Here is a 13882-nt window from a genome sequence, read left to right as displayed (position 1 = left end):
GGTGCGCGGCCGATACAACACCAGCAATATTTGAAAACGCAAATGCAGGCGGATACACGCGCCGCTACACAAAAATTGTGGCAGCGCGGACTCACCCGTACACACGCGCGTATTTTTGCAGTAGCGGAATTTGAATATCAGCAAAACTAAAACTCAGCGCAAAAAAAGATAACAACAAAGCGCGCGTTAAAACACACACACACATGCGCGCATACATCCACACACGCATGCACTCGGCGGCACTAAAATGCCATTTGCCAAGTGATGTGTCCAACCATATTTATTTATTTCATTTTTTTGTTGTTGTTATTAGCATTTACTCGCGTTTTTGTTGTTGTAATTGTATTTTAATTTTTTGTGCGCGCTCTTTGTTTTTATTTGCCTGCCATTTTATTTGCATTTTATTTTATATTTTTTGCATGCACATTTAATGCGTGCACTAATACACAGGCAAATGAGCGCATGCCAGTGCACACAATCAACAGCAGTTGCAATAAATTATATCTCTGTATGTGTGTGTGTGTAAATGTTGTAGATTCCACCAACACGCGCGCGCTCGACCAGCTCGCACAATTAGAGCGTGTTGGAGGTGCCGGCGCCGCGCAGCAATGAGGCAAAGAACAAAAAAGTCAGTAGGCGTGAAACGAGCCAACACACACAGAGGCACACAAACAGGACTTTTTTGCTGCAATTCACACAGAGGGACGAACGCGCGCAATGGCAGTCAGCAATTTGGCATACATGCAAGCACCTAAGCATCCGCGTATGCACTATTACCCCCCAATGTCCGCGCAGATTTGCGCGATGGGTCACATGGCGTGCTGTTTTGGTAGCTGGAGTCGCGATTTGTGTGCCAAGCAAACATTTGGTCGGAATACTATAGAGGAGAAAGTACATTTGGAAATTCCACTAGCTGAAAAGGCTTAATTTGTCTCTTGTCGTTTGAGAGATCAACTTATAATACATCTGGAAGTGTTTATGAGATTTAATTGTGGTTTTAGGTTGAATAAACCTGAAGCCCCGTCTTTTTTTTCGAATACGTATTTTTCACAGGAAAGTTGATGCACTGAGTAAAGATTACAATCAGAGACACTTCAGAAATTCAGAAATCAGAAGTTTCTTTATTGAAAATTGTTTCAAACAAACCTGGAAAGAGCTGAGAGCCAACTCTGATTTTTGTTTCCTTCTATCTTTACACGATTGGGTATCCAAGTTGTAATACTCTGAAGAAAAAGTCGAAGAGCCAAAAAATATATGCATATGTAAATAATCAGCGTGACGAGCTGAGCCGATATCGACATGTCCGTCAGTATATACGCGAATTGGTTTCTCAGGTTTTGAGATATCGATCTGAAATTAGCCAAACGTTCTTTTCTTCCTTTATAGTATAACATATAGCTGCAATACAAACTGACCGATCAAAGTCAAGACAAACCATTTATGTTATAAGAAATGCACCTTTAAAGGGCATTATAGCTTCCGTACAGCCGAAAATCTGTCGAAAACTCTTGAACTGAAATGTCGCTAAATCGTAAAAACAACTTTTGGGGGAATATAAGAAAATCGGCTAACTAGCTTTCATAGAAAATAGATCACATGAGAATCAGCCAGAGAGCCTAACTAAAACTAATTTAAATGATTAAGGACAATTTTTCCAAAGTCTGGTTAGCAGCCACCGTCACTTAAGTTTTGATTATAAAGAAGGTTCTTTACCGAAATAAGAAGTCTTGGCTTAGTTAACCAGAACTTAACTGATAGATGGATGCTAATCAGATATTTAGGAAGCGGACATAAGTGAACGGCGTTAGATTTATGTCAGACGCTTGGTTCTTACAATGAACACAATGCTGCTGGCTGTAAGTTTTCCACCAAACTTTAAACAAATTGCTGATTGGGCACACATATCAAATTCAATATATATAGATAAGTGCATGTGGGCATGTGTGCTTGCAACAAATGCAACGCCAAAAAAAGACAAATGCAAAAATTGCAAAACGAAATAAAAACGAATGCGCGCATAGACCTATGATGCACTAGCCCAGATTGCCATTGGCGCGCCGTGTTGGGGTAGGTTAGAAGTTGGGTTTTATGATCAGGTTTGCAAACCCAAACACACACACCCACACATATGCATGCTGACATTGCCACATAAATACAATGGAGGCCTACTCATGTAAGCATAATAAATAATAAAGTGCATTGAAACTGGCGAGCAACAACACTGACTCACTTATACACACAAACAAACATGGAAATTTACAAATTTTCATAAAAGTGCGCGCATATGTATATGTATGTATGTGTGCATGAAGTGGCTACAATTTGTTCGCACATTTTATGGCTGATCGGCAAATACGCAATAGGATTGGGAAAGCGCGAGCTAGAGCAACGTGTGGCTGCATTCGTGTGTGTGTGTGTTGGTGTAATGAGTGTAGTTGAAGCCATTTGATGTGCAATGTGAATAAAAATTTTGGGTTCAAAGCTGTAAGTGCTGGGCATGGCGTGATTGGAAATGAAATAAATGAAAAAGCGCTGCACAAATAAAAAGGCGCACGTTGCAGGCGGCGAGCAGCAAGCGGGCGGCGGGTGGCCACATAGATGGCAGCGGTGCAAACAAAATGTGTTTGCGCGCATAAAAAATAGTAGGTATATATACAAAAATGTGAAGCACCTAAGCGCACATGTAATTGTAGTGAAGTGCATTTCGCGCGCGACACACACACATACATATATATTTAAGCAAATGTGACTGCCTGGTGTGGCATCAGTTTGGTGCACCACTCACGCGCGTGTGTGTGCGTGCGCCCAGTTTGGCTTGATTTGGCTGGGTTTGGCATGACAGGCCCACAAAAAATCAACGCTGATAAATAAAATAAGCAAATAATTGCGAAAGCATTAAAAGGCAGGCGAAAAAAGTTGAAATAATATAAAAACAGGCTGCACAAATGTATTTCGACATACAAGCATATGTATGCATGCAGCAGAGTCACATTCAAAACGCACTCGAACCTAAGCGTTTAGCCGCAAATTGGTGTATGTTAAGCGCCCACACACTCACACTCACACTCGCACACACACACACAGCGGCCGGAGCACAAAATGTGTCCGTTTTTTGTTGCGTGCGTCCCAAGCATCGAGGGAGGAGCCTAAAGGTACACTACAAATCACAAAATGAGATGGCACTATAGCGTGCGAGTGGGACACACAACACTTGACCATGCCTGCCGCGTGCATGTACGGGCGTGTGTTTGCGCGACTGTGCCTATTCCTGTGGCTGTATTGGTGGCCCCGTTTCGCATAGGTGTCGTGCTTTCGTTATACACAATTTTTAATTAATAGACCACGTAACTGATCTACCGCAATCTATCGCTCAACTGAGTATCAGTTGCTTTTTTCTAAATTATATTACGCAAGAAGGTTTGCAAAAATCGTCGCTAATTGCTTCTGATGCCTATTAATGCGCGTGTGCCTTAAGAATCAGTATTTGTTGATCAGAAGACAATTTGTCGACTTAAAAAGTCACAGTTGTGGATTGTGTTGAAAGGGTTGAACACCCTGATTTTGTGGCAAAATATGATCAAGTTATTTAAGAATTTTAGAGACCATCGCGAGCTTTAGAATTTTTAGCCCAAAAGTATGCTTCTCTTTTAGTTACTGTGGTCATTAAAGGAAAGAAATACGTAAATACGTTGGAGACTCTGAAACATTTCTCCTGCCTATAACTTACAGTGTATGTGGGAAGATATTCATGCTAAGTGACTTTCCAAAAAAAACCACTTCTATTTTTATAGATAATATATTGGCAGTACGATTGATAGTCAAAAGGTTTGTAAGGAAACTTCAGGTTCATATAAAAAAATGTTTTCTGGTAAAAAAATCCGTTTTTTTAGGTTTGAAGGTTTCATGGAGGCCAAATATTGAAGAGAGAACAAGAAAGGCCGCGGTTGCCTTATAATGCTGTAAAAGAGCTATAGAGAAAAGGTATTTTGGTCCTACGAAAGCATAGTCTAGCCAGTAATGTTCTGTGATGTATTTGTCTGAACCTTCAACATATTCAAAGAACGGATCTCACCGGCATCTTTTCCTTATAAAGAGCTAGCCGTCAATCTCAGCTTTAGGTTCTTGGACCATTGTAATGAATGTTCTTAAGGTTGCACTGCGGCTACTACCATTAAGTGCGGCTTCTTTCAGGGAGGTGAGTATTCACTTCGACGGCAGAGCGACAATACCAGTGCTGAGCTCGATAACTGAGCGCTTAAAGCTAGTCAAGGCATTAATGAACTTTACCAACTGCATAGCCGATGAGCTAGGGGGAACACTATTCCTCCGCTCACATCGGAACGGGAACAAGTTGGATCTTCTTTTTGTAGCTTTTTGTTCCAATGGACTTTAAGTTCTCTTAGCAGGGGCTGGTCGACCTTATGGCATAGAGTAGAACACAGGAGATATACATTCGGTACCCAGAAGACATAGCCGAAACTAACATTAACCATCTTAACAAGTTTGTCGATTTGTAAAGGTCTTATGATCTATTATACAAGTATAGAAGTTCAAGGTACCACAAGTGATCGACGTTCTAAGCTGTTCAAGTGAGATCCCTGTTAGATTTGAACTTTTATATTTAGCATAGTTAGAATGATCCAAGTTTAGAATGAGCCAGTTTTATACGAAAGGTTGTTGCCATTTCGGAGGCAGTTTCATAAAACTACTTTCATTGAAACCTTTGGAACCTGGAACCACTGATTTGCCCAAACTTCTCTTCAGACGAATTTTCCATAAGTAAAAGTATTCAGCGTAAACAGGAACAAATACTAGACATATAGGTCCAGGCCCGAACGATAAGGAGGATGAATACTAATCTCTCAACTAAGCTCTCGAAGTTCCCAGCGAATCACTATCGAGGCGTGTGAACTTTGCGTGCGAACTTTATCATGGCGGAGTCCTCTACTACTCTTAGCAGGGTTGGTTTGGCCACAATGAAAGGTGTCCCAATTGGTGTCTAGCACAGGTTCAAACCAATTAACTAATTTTAATTCTAACTGCTTGCAGAGGGTGCTTCTTAAGTATTATTTAGAACATACGCTTTATGTCAACCTTGCAGAGGTAAAATGATGGATTATTTGAAAACAGAGTATGACTGAAATTCTCGGATCAGTGAGAAGCTCAATTCCCACTGTGATGCAATAAGTTATGTAAAAGGCCGCAAAATTGCCAGAAGATCTGTTTTCTTTCTTTGCTTTTCAAATATACTACAGGAAAATTACGAAGAGATCATATATGTTATAACTCTTTGTAAAGAGTTGATTTGTCCATGATCTACACATTATATTGTGCTTCAGCGATCCTTACTTTACAGTACTACATCATCGGTTCGCTAATTCTTCCGAGAATTGATCAGTAATAACAGCTAAAACTGGGCACTCCATATTGTGATATTGTGGGTGTTTAAATTTCGTATAAGGCCGTGCCGAATTGCATTACTAAAAAGAATCCAGCAATTACTGTTAAAAAAAAAATATTTTTCATTTTTTGAGGAAGAATTTGAATCTTCTGTTTCGTGTTTCTCTCTAACTTTTTGTAGAAGATGTTTTCTGTACTAGTAGATTCCAGCACTAGGAAATTCTTCAAATGGCTGTCTTCGGATCGAAAATTTCGAAACCAAATGGATCATGTTGTTATAGATAAACGACATGTATCCAATGTCCCCGACGTGCGTACGCTCCGAGAACCTAACATCGACTCGGACTATTATCTTGTTGTAGCGAAGATACGCGCCCACCTCTGTACAGCAAAGCACGCCCGTCAACAAACACAAGGTAGGTGCAACGTCGAAAAGCTACTATCACAACCGACAGCGAAACGCTTTTCTGTTCGACTTGCACTCCTGCTCTCTGAGTTATGGAGGGAAAACTTATTCTGTCTGCTAAACGGTAGTTAAAGAGTAACATCTGAAGATGGCGAACGCGATTCCTCAATCGATGACGATGGAATAGATGTTCCATTGCCCGATTATGATGAAGTTTGGAAGCAATTATCCGCCTGAAGAACAGCTATTCTTCGCAATCAGCTTCTTCGCAATATATGGTCGGACGAAAGCATCTTCAATGATTGCAACCTAAGGGTGCTCAATCCACAAAAATGATCTACTTCAACTACCGTGGAATAAACCTACTTAACATCGCATATAAGGTGTTATCGAGCGTATTGTGTGAAACACTGAAGCCCACCGTCAATAAACTGATTGGATCTTATGAGTGTGACTTTAGACCCTGACATCTACTATCGACCAGGTTTTCACCATGCGCCAAAAATTGGAAAAGACCTTCGAAAGGAAGATCGACATACACCACCTTTTCGTCGCTTTTAAAGCCGTCTACGACAGCACGAAAAGGAATTGCCTCTATACCGCTATGTCTGAAAAGCTAATACGGCTGTGTAAACTGACGTTGAGCAACACCAAAATCACCGCCAGCCAACAAAATATTAGCGTCAAAATCCAACGCAAAATCATTTTTACCAACAGGTGCTGCTTTGGAATGAGTAAGCTATTGAAAAGTAAAGTCCTCTCCCGACGAACAAAGACCAAACTCTCCAAGTCATCATCATTCCAGTCCTGCAATATAGTGCGGAGGCATGGACAATGACATCATCTGATGAGTTGGTCTAAGGAGTGTTCGAGACAAAGGTTTTGCGGAAGATGTACGAGATATACGGTGACATTAGACTTAGTTCAGCGCATCAAGGACAGCGGCAGGGCTGGCTAGGTCATGTTAGCCGGACGGATGGGACACTCCAACTGTGAATCTGTTTTATTCAGTAACCGCCGGTGGAAGCAAAGGAAGAGGAAAACATCACTTCCGTTGGAGAGATTATCTAATTGGCGCCGAACAGCGAAAATTAAGAACGACAGGCGCGTTGTTTCTAAAATCGGCTATAACCGCGGAAGAAGAAAAATATATCAAAAATCAGTCTAAGTGGTCAGCTTTTCTTTGTCACAAAATTTCTTACAAAATGGCATTACTTCATCGGTTCGACAAAACCGCACTTTCTTCATCTTTTAATTTCTTTTTCTCCCTGATTTTAACCTTAAACATACCAATAACGCCTCAATCATTGTTAATGCTTTTCGAAGATATTTTTGGATATAGTACCTGTATATTTCTTGAACATCCTAAAATACGTGCGTTATAAATTTGCAAGCCAGCTGTTTGTCAATTTGTGATATTTGGTAGCTTCGGTTCACTGCTTGTAACGTCAATTGGACCCTGACGTGACATGATGGCGCAATTTACCTTCATTAGTACGTTTCGACCAATTTACGGATAGCTTGTACACCCACTACCTATTCTGATGGTTATCAAAACCTAAATATTCTATCCTATACGACTATTTGTGTGAGCGTCTTCTCGGTTATGATAGTTTTTTTTGGTTAGAAGTTGAGGCAGTACGACTTGTAACTACACAATCCGTGTCATATCTATGGAGTCGTGCTAAGTTAGCCGTTAATAACACAACTCTTCGAAGCATTTTAAATTGGGTGGAGAACGCTTCTGAATCGCCTTATTTTGCTTCAGTATACTCTAATAAGAGCGGACAACTAACCATATTTCATGATGAAAACAATATTATTTCCCCAAATAAAAAAATCCCCCTTTATTAAAAAGAAAATTCTAAGAATACCTGACTTTGCTACTACGAAGATAAGGTTCAAAAGCGTTGACGATGCATTCACCAACGAAGTCATAACCGATCTCATAGAGTATTCGATAGAAAGATTCTTCTGAAGGTTTATGGAACTTTAACATCTGAAACTGTGAATAAGGTTGAACGGGGTTGAACTGTTTTTGGTATACAAATTTACTGGAGCTCCGATATTTTTAAATGATCTGACCACATCAATTAGATATATTTCGGTCCTTTAAAGAAAACCGTATTCATCATGCAATTATGCTGCTGCTGTAACACTTTATAGTTGGATACAAATGCTTATTTTGGCTTTGAAGAGAGAGTACTGTAAATTCACTGAATTCTAAAACAGTCTATTGTATGTAATCAGATCGGACCCGTATTTTTATTTGGCCAAGGGCTCTAAACTTGGCAGCACTAGATTGATTTCTGTCTCTACACTAACTACTTTACCCTGCAAGTCAAAACTGGCGTGGCTATAACAACACTGTAGAGGTTGTGTTTATTTTAGCAGTTATCATTAACCGTCTGCATCTGCGTCTCGTTCATAATATACGCCGTACACGCCATGGATTCATTGTTTACTTGGTTCATCTTCAACATTGTCGCACACTTTCGCGCGCTGCAGAGTGTACTGGACACTGTGGCTGCGGCCATGTTCAGTGCAGAAGGCTACGATAGCAGAATCACTCGAACTTTGCGCTATCAAGGTCGCATCATTGAGTTATCAGTGGAATTTGACGAATTCTACACGCCCAAAGTGTCCATTGAAATCTTCGTTAGCTATTTGAAACTCTGCTTCAGCGTTTATAATCTCATCAATCTTAGTGACATATCTAGTTTCCCGCGAAGGTTTTTGTTGCAACGTAACCTTAGAGAATCTCTTTTACGCAGATTTTTATCAGTAGTGAGTTGTATTTCCGGCTATTTATGGAAGATAATAGGTGGGCGAGCGAATCGATTTAAATACAGTTGGACGAACCTACAATCTAACGTTGTATAAGCATTCATTAAGCATTTTATAATACTGGAGTTAGAAGGTGGTGTATTTTAGAGAGAAGTTAGAGAGAGACCATTTTGGAAACTTAAATCTCTTCATATTGTGTGGAAGAGATGAACAGGTTTGAAAAGAAATCACCTGACTCTAAGATGTTCTCTCTGAATCATTGTGTTGCTGGAGAAGTTTATCGAAGTTCAAAAGTCATTAAAAATATGTGCAACTTCCGAAATATCGCCAAGAAACTATCGACCGATAGTTGCCATTTTTTTCTTATACAAAATCCTTTAGAAGTTGTTCTACAATATCTTCTTCATCTACCTCTTTACTACTTCTATAATACAAAGTAAACAGGACTTCCTGGTGCCGCCCTCGCCATCTCTATGTCGACTGGTGCGTTAGAATCTGCTATCTTTATTGATTGTCCAGTGAGAATTTCATGACACTTCATTGATTGGAAGTTAAGTTATTGCGTTTTAAGTGTCAGTATGTTTCTGTTATCGTTGCGAAAATGAGCTTCGAACAAAGAGCCAACCTTAAATTTTGTTTTGAAATAGCAGAGTGCACGCGTGGTTTCAACGTTTTGAAAGTGGCCGTGAAGACATAATTGACAATCAACATGTGGGCCAATCAAAATCCTTGATCACCGGAAATTCCATCGAAAATTGACTGACGAGCAAAAATTGCTCAGAATCCAACATTCGAAGGACGATTATTTGACCAAAAATCACATTTTGACCATTCCTTTTGGGAAAAATGCATTTGCCCATGAAAGGAAAGCGTTATGCAGACTGGCGACCATACCGGCCAACGAACAAAAACACTCGTTCGACATGATTTAGGACCGTGCAAAAAGCCGTATTGAAGCAGAAGGAGACTATTTTAAATAAAATAAACTGCTTTTGCAAAAAAAAAAACCATTTGTTCTGTTTCTGTTTTTTTTTTTTAATCCGGTTTACTTTGGAAAGCACCTTGTATTCATTATATGGTCCACTAGCATGTCTGCAAATTAGACAGGGATCTGTTTGCACTCTTGCCAGAGTTCTTGTGTGACTTCTTTTGATGTTCTGTATGTCTATGTGCGGCCATTCACTCCCGTTTCTCTGTTAAAAATTTTTTCATCGAGACTCAGCCATACGTAAAACACATTTAGCCATTAAATATCTACAAGTATACAGCGGCATTTGTGTTTAATTCCTCTCTACTGGAGTCTAATTGTGGGGTGGTGTCTTTTCTGGTTACTTCATTTGCTTCAGAGTTACCAGAATATCCCTATGTTCTGGAATCTCTTGCAGATACATCGTGAAACAAGTTGTTAGATCCACTAATAGATCAATACTTTATTTCACTACATTCGATGAAATCCTAAGAGAAAATTATAATCCGCTTTACTATCTATATGTATATATTTTTCTCGACACCTCCTTTGTCGGAACCAAAAGTTTTCTTTAGTCACTGATACCTACGTTTGGAACACACCGCAGTGGTCTGTGGTGCTTAGAGGGCGATTCTGGGATCTAATTTTGCTAAAAAAATATCTCACCTCCCACTTGATTATTGAACTCGTCCTACGGATACTTAACTCTTTATCCAGAGACCAAATTTCAATTTGGTTTTACTCATTATTTGTATAACAAAAAAATTTTTATATGAATTAAAATATGTATGTATGTTGAGACTCAGAATATAACAACCTGTTAAAATTACACTAAGAAAATAATGTCAGGAGAAGTAAGTTGAAAAGTCCCTGGCCTACCATAGTAAAACACTTTTGTAGGTAGAATTTTTTTTTTATTCAACATAGAAACCCTTGATAGGTAATACACTGATTTAAACGATTAGTACGATTTGTCTTTTGCTTCAAAAGAGACCTCAGTTTCGACGATAACCTCTTCACTTGACGAAAGTTTCTTCCCATCGGGCAGTCTTTCTGAGAATAGGAAACAGTCGCTGGGGGTCAGATCTGGAGAATCCTGTGAATGTGGAGGCAATTCAAAGCCCAATTCTTGAGTTTTTACCCATCGTTTTCACTGATTTGTGACTCGGTGCATTGTCTTCGTAAAACAGCACTTTCTTTTTTTCAAATGCGACCGCTTGCCGCCGATTTCGTCCTTCAGACAGTGCAATAACGCTACGTAATAGTCGCTGTTGATGGTTCTTCCTTTCTCAAGGTAGTCAATACAAATTATTCCATGCGCATCCCAAATGCCATAACCTTGCCATCCGACTTTTGCGTTGTTGCACGTTTATTACGTTTGAACGTCTTAAAACACTCCTTCCAATCATCAACTCGTGTTTGTTTTTGGTCAAAAGTTCACTTCACTTCACAAAAAGCCGTATTTTATGGACATGCGAAATTATTTTTTATCCAATTTTTTCACGATAACAAAAGCTGCTTCTCTCAAAATGATATAAGTCACAATCTAATGATCCGACATAGCTGTCAAATTAACTAAATATCGAATGGATTTAATTGTAGTAGCATCATCTTTGTGGCAGGCCGGGGACTTTTTACTCGACCTGTTATTCAGCACAGTATCTCAGCTTAATAAATGTGGTCGGACCAAAAATAGGTATGACAAGTTTCTCGATTCAGCTTGATTTCCCTTTGAATGTGGAGAAAAAAAGTTCCTGGTTCACAATTCTGATAGCCGACGGCATTTATTCAATTTGTCAAACCACTTTAAATACTTTTTCTATAATTTCGGAATATAAATATATATGTAGAAGGTAACATTTGAAATTATACAGCAAATAAAGAAAAAAAATTACAAATTACATCAGAACAAAAGTGGTAACATAACCGACCAAAGTTGGTATTAAAAAGCAGTTACAGTGGCAACGCGCACACACGTCAACACATAAACATCCACGCGCCTATTGTTCTTGCAGGCTACACATACGTACGCCTACGCACCGTGTACCAAAAACAAAAGCATAATTGAACGTCGCACCTCTATGCCTATGCTTAGCACGCCAATCGACGCGCTGCTTGGCGCAATGTTGCATGCAACACCATTGCTCTCTGTCTATTTGTTGCCACCGCGCTCACAAACTGCCCAACGACTTGCAACAGCCACCCATGCGGCATAAAATGCAAAGCAGCGGTCAGTCAGAAGCGCGCCGAAAATCAACAAACACAAAAACAAGAACAAGAACAAGAACAAAAGCAAAATAATATCAAAGCGTAAAAAACGCAAAAGCGAAAAAGCATGATTTTTCAAATAACAGCCTACAATTGAAGCGCTGCCCCCCGTAGTTGCAAGTTGCATAGCGACCCACAACTAACCCGAACTGCCACACAACCAAACATACAACTCACGCAAAGTAAAAAAAAAAAACAACAAACACACAACGACACAACAAAAAATCTATTTTTGCTAAACGAATTTATATGACGCGCCTGGGCCACACACAAACCCGCCGCGCGCTCTTGACCCATTCTCACATGCGGAATTGGAGCATGTCCCCACTTCACACCACAGGCAAACGGCCAGCAACTCGACAACAAACAACAAAAATTGCTAAGCGCTGCGGCATCATGAGCGCCAGCACGTGCTACATTTGATTCTCATCGTTATCTTCATCATCACTAGCGCAATCATGGTAATAGTTCGTCCTTTACGCCTTCGCACATAGTGCGCACCTTTCGTGGCGGCGTCAGCTGTTGGCTAACTCTCAACTAACCAACGTTAGCACAACATAGCGCACAAATGCCTAGCACACCACCTCACACCTTGCTCAGTGTGGCAGTGTTGCCACCTAAATCTGCTGCGCCGCGCTCACACGAACGCTGTGCTTGCTCATTTCCCCCGCGCTCATGCTAATGTGGTACTATTTTTTCCATTTGGCTTTTCCAATTTTATTTTCATTTTAAACATTTTCCACCCAAACTCCAACAACACATTGCCTGCATTGCCTATGCCCTATGTGCGTTGTTTTTTATCAAGCACGCAATCCTTTACTCATCATCAGTCACACTGGTGCCCGTGCGCCACAACTCTCTAACCCAAGCGTGAAAAAAGTGAGTATATCGACACCACCTTCCGTGCCGTGCTCATCACAAACGACGTCCATGGCGCGGTTGTCCGCCAAACGGCGCGCCAACAACACCAACTTTTTTCCATACTTTTTTCGTATCCGAAATGCCGACTCCGGCCCCAACCGTCGTGAGTTTTTGCTTTTATTTTTTATGCTCATATTTTCCACTTTTTATTCGGCGCTGCCGCCGCACGCACACGCAACTGTTTGTGCTTTATGCGATGCTCTACTCCACCTCCTTTTCATATGGCCGACCTCCTCTACGTTCGCTTAATCCAACCCTCGCAATTTCCCAGTCACTCTGTTTCGGCCGCGTACTCATACCACGGCTCTCACACACAACTACCTTCCCACTCCATGCATTTCACATTGTTCGACACAAACCCCGTACCATACTCGCCGTATCATCATCATCATCAACAACGTTCGCTAACTATCCGTGTGTTCGTTTCCTCATACCACTCACTGCCACATCAATTCCGCCCAGCTGTCCCAATGCTGACACAGCTCGTACGGCGCGCCAAACCTCATCGACATTACGCCGCATACACGCGGCGCACAAAACTCAGCTGTTTCGAGTGGTGCCATCGGCAGTTGCATAGTCGTCCCCAACTCTGCACAGCTGCAGCCCAACACTGGTGCTGGCATTGACTCAGCCGCAGCGTCGTTCGCGCTAACTGCCCGATCCGCACCAATTCGTGCCGATAACAGCAACCCTACGCCAGCTTTTGGCATAACGACGCGCACACAATACGCCTGCCTACCGTACCTACCCCAAAAGTCATACGCGCGTCAGTTGTCGCAGCAGTGGTCTACTACACCCCATCCGCCCAGCGCCACATACGGCGCGACCTACGTAGTCGCATCGTTTTGTCTGCCTTCCCACAAACAAAAATTTATGCTTTGCCGACGCACTGTTGCACGCACCAACATTTCGTCGTTTACACGAAAAACTGCCGTTTTGCCGTCCATGCTGTCGCCCATCAGTTCGCCAATGCGTTCGGTGCACAAATTTCATTAAACTGTTTTCACTTCACTTCGTTCGTCACTTTGACATTTTGTCGCTTATCGCCGTTTCTGTGTTTTTATCCAGCTGTACTTACCTCCATCGACACAGCGCTCGCCCGTCTTCGCTCTACAAAGGCAGCTTGCGTACCC

This window comes from Bactrocera neohumeralis, chromosome 3 (assembly GCF_024586455.1).
Source record: "Bactrocera neohumeralis isolate Rockhampton chromosome 3, APGP_CSIRO_Bneo_wtdbg2-racon-allhic-juicebox.fasta_v2, whole genome shotgun sequence".
Classification (NCBI taxonomy): domain Eukaryota; kingdom Metazoa; phylum Arthropoda; class Insecta; order Diptera; family Tephritidae; genus Bactrocera; species Bactrocera neohumeralis.
The sequence above is the reverse complement of the archived record's forward strand: the minus strand, read 5'-3'. Positions refer to the sequence as shown.